This window comes from Aethalodelphis obliquidens, unplaced genomic scaffold (genome assembly GCF_003676395.1).
Source record: "Aethalodelphis obliquidens isolate GAN/ISIS:26980383/991018 unplaced genomic scaffold, ASM367639v1 scaffold1, whole genome shotgun sequence".
Lineage (NCBI taxonomy): Eukaryota > Metazoa > Chordata > Mammalia > Artiodactyla > Delphinidae > Aethalodelphis > Aethalodelphis obliquidens.
The window spans coordinates 95466373-95470731 of record NW_020837945.1 but is presented as its reverse complement, the minus strand read 5'-3'; positions in this window follow the sequence as shown (position 1 = coordinate 95470731).

The window sequence follows — 4359 nt, the reverse complement described above, 5'->3', positions numbered from 1 at the left end:
GTAGTGGGTATTTAATATGTGTTAGTTGAGTGTAACCGAAAAGAAGTTATATCCAAGGCAGATAGGTGATTATAATATTTATTATTCATTCATTCAATGGTTCTTTCATCATGTATTGGGTACTTACTATTTCATGCATGTCTGAACCACAATGGGTCATATAATGATCTCAGCACCATTGATATTTTGAGCAGATAATACTTTGTTGTGGCGGGCTGTTCTGACCTTTACCCACTGGGTGCCAGTAGCACCCTTCCCCCCTGCCCCCGCCAAGTTGTGACAATCAAAAATGTCTCTAGTCATTTCCAAAAGTCCTCTGGGGGGCAAAATCACCTCCTGTTGAGAAGCACTAATCTTCAAGACAACTTGCCTTTAAGAAACTTGAACTGTAATGAAGGAACAGACATGTGCATGCAGTGAAAGACAAGGTGTGTGAGGGACTGTGATGTATCACAGAGCGCTATGGAGCACAGGAAGAGGAAACAATTCCATTTGGGGAAACACTGTATGAAAGAACTGGGTCTGAATTTTAATGGTCTTACAGACGGGAAGCTCCTTCTGTAATTTCCTTTCTTAAGCTTCTGCCGCCTTACACGTCTACTGTCTCCGGTCACCCATGTCATCTTCTGGCCCTCGTTACAATCCTGTAAGGTAGACAGAGTAGCTATGAACTCTATTTTATAGATAAAGAAACTGAATTTAAACTAGTTTGGATAACTTGAGAGGCAATAACGTGGTCCACAGCACAGACCCTGCAACCTGCCTGCCTGGGTTTGAACTCTAGTTCCACCACTTTCCATCCGTGAGCTCTGGGCTTGTTTCTTAACCTCTTCACGCCTCAGCATCTTCATGTGGAAAATGGAACTCATAATAGCTCCCATCTCACAAGACTGGAGAGACACCGACAAGTGTCAAATGCTTAGAGTGGTGCCTGAATTATTAAATATATTATAGAAGTGTTTGCTACTGTTTATTGTCATCAAGGCCATGCAGCAACGTGATGACCAGTGTGAAATAATAATCTGGATCTGCGATATCTTGGTCCCGTGTTCTCTCCATCTCAAAGTCTTCTTGCTGTTTGAGGAAGAAGAATCATTTATGGCTCAAACAGCACTGCTGGGAAAAGCAGACCCCCTGACAACCATCCTCTATTTAAACTTCACTGTCCAATAGAAATACCATCTCAATCACATATGTAATGGTAGATTTTCTAGTAGCCACATTAAAAAAAGTAAAAAGAAACAGGTGGAATTAATTTTGATAATATATTTTATTTAGCTCAATATATCCAAAGTATTAGCATTTCAATATGTAATTAATACAAAATTATTAAAGAGATATTTACACTTTTTTTTCATACTAAGTCTTGGAAGTCCGGGGGGGTACTCATACAGCACATGTAACTGGGATTAGCCACATTTCAAGTGCTCCATAGCTGCATATGGCTTGTGGCTACCATACTGGACAGTGCAGGTATTCTAAACACAGCAAAGGGCATTGTTTTTGGTGGCTGGACACTCATATTTTCAGACTATGTCCTGGAGATGGCAAATCAGAGCAAATAGTGAGAGTGTCCCTGAGTTTTATTTGCAGGACACTGAATCCTCTCCTTGCTTGTTCCTATCCCAACTTCATCGAAATAAGCCAATTATATATTTTTAAAACTAATGTACTCAGTAATTAACCTTTTCACTTTTGATTTAACTTGAGTACAGCTTTCAATAAATCATGTCAAGACAATGTCAGACGCTACCCTTCAAGCACTTCCGAAGTGCATACAACCTTAGAAGCCCCAAGCTCCCAACCAGATGAAGCCCCTCTGTGATCAGGCTGCCTCGCCTTTTCTTTCCATGGCAAACCCAGGACCACTTGCCCTGACTCTGGTGAAGCTGGCCTCATATCGCCTCTCAGTACCTCTTGAGCAAAATGCCATTACCCCTCCTCTGCCATCCCCAGATGTGGGAATGGAATGGAGGCTGAGAACAATTAGTGACCCGACCTGTCTGAGGCCAGGCAGCAATTTGTTACCAGCAATGGAACACAAGCTCTCAGACCCCTGGGTGGCCTCTTTAAGATGCTCTGTAGTGCAAGCATTGCATGATCCCAGCATTTTTATAAGAGCAGTGTTCAGGATGATAATAAATACATTCTCACCATGCTTAGTGCTTTACTCAATTGATTTGATCTTCACAGCAGCCCTCTGAGGCTGTTGCTCTTATTAGCCCCACGTTACAGATGCTGAGACTGAGGCACGGAGAGTTACATGGCTTTCCTAAGGTCAGAGAGGTAAGAGGCAGAGTCAAGTCCAGACAGAACCCAAGCTGCCCACCACACCACGGTGCCCCTTTTGACTGGGGTTGGCCTACTAGCATCTTCTTCTCAGTAGGGAATGTAGGCTCTTGCTCTGTCCTCCGTACCTACAAGGCAGCATGACACCGGGTGCTCAGTAAATATCCATTGACTGACTGTCACCTGTTTGCTGCTGGTGATGTCCAACCTTAGCTCGAGACCACATGGAAGCAGATGGTTGCTCCACTTGATGCCTTTTGTCCTGTACTTGAACTGACTTTGACTTCATGCCTTGTCTCCTGGATTGCACTTGACTTTTGTCTGCGGCCTCTGTAACTCAGGCTAAAGACAGGCCTAATCTTGGCATGAGCACCATTGAGTCCCATTTTCCCACCTGCTGAGTGAGGACTCTGGGCCAGATGATCTTGAAGGAGCATCAGGCTTCCCACCCCTTCACTCCTGACAGGTTGGGATTGGCGGGTGGAGGAGTTGGGAGGTGGGGATAGGGTAGAGGCTGATGTGCCAGGATTTCTGAGAGCAAGAGAATATGCCCTGAGCCAGCCTTCATGGTTGGTTGCAGGGAGGAGAGCCTGGCACCAGCTACCCATCCACAGACCTTCAAAACCCAGCCTGGGTGTAGCAGGTTCTCATTTTCCTTCTTCTTCCTACCCTGGGCCCTAACTCAGGCCTGCCTGACTCCAGGGTTCATTTTGTTTCCACACTGGCTGGTGGCTGCAGGCCTGTCCTGAAAGAAACCATCCTGTACTCCCTTTCTACTCACCCACAAACACCTCTGAATAACTGCATCTGAATCACTCCTGATTTTTCTGCATCTGAATCCCAGGCATAAAGACCACTAAGAGCTTCCTTGAATGGGAGAGTGTCAGAGGTGCCTCAGGAGGGCCCTGGGGAGTGCAGGAGGTCCCTTGTTGTCTGGGAACCTGCAGCCTGGTGGCTCCACCACCTATTCCCCTGTGCAGACTCAGGTCCCCGTCCCAGGAGGTATGCAGGCCCTTACGGACCAGGTCTGGGGCCTTCACGCTCATGTATCCTGCTCCTGGTAGAGGGGTTCCTGAGAGAGGATGCCTTGAACTTTGTGGAGAGAAGCTGGAGAGCTGGGCCGTGAGTAGGGGTGGGATACAGGGCCAGCTAAACTAGGACTCAGATTTTCCCCTTGAGTTTGAAATCCTTTGATTCTCAAATGGGGACGTTTCCATGATACCATAAGGCAATGTTTGACCAATTTTCTCTCTCTCTCTGTGTGTCTCACACCCACCCACCCCACACCAGGCTTCAGATCTGAGGTCCTCGGGAATATTATTCAGCCATAAAAAAGAAGGGATGACAACATAGGTGGACCCTGAGGGCATTATACTAAATGAGTTAAGTCAGACAGAGAAGGACAAATCCTGCATAGTATCACTTATACGTAAGCTCTAAGAAAAATAATGAAGAAAGAGAGTGAAGTCAAACTCATAGAAACAGAGAGTAGAAAAGAGGTTGCCAGGGACTGGAGGAATTAGGCAGAGGTTGGTAAAAGGGTACAAACTTCAACTATAAGTGAAACCAAACAGGACCCTCCCAGGTACAGAAGCCACTCTGTATCCCCTGTTTCTTGTTTGTAGGAAAAAAAGGCTTTAGTCTCCGTGGCCTTCCCTGAGTTCCAAAGAGCAGGTTCAAGCAGTTAATAGGACAGTAGAGTCACAGGACTGCTAGTGCCTCCTGAAGGGGTATAGATAACAGTCTCATGCATGTCCTTGAGCTGTTCTGTAGAAACTAAGACCCCCACCAGGTGGAGGACAGTGACTGCATGCTGGCCACAAGCATGCAGACCCCAGACTGGTTGGAATCAGAAGGTTGAGATTCCAGAAGCATCACCCTTATTTCCTCACCACAAACCAATCAGAAGAAAGTCACAGACCCAGCAGCCCTCACCACAAATTTTGCCTATAAAACTCTTCCCCAAGTACCCCTGGCAAGTTCAGGTCTTTTGAGCATGAGCCACCCATTCTCCTTGCCTGACCCTTGCGATAAAGCTTTCTGTGCTCCAAATTCTGGTGGTTTGCTTGT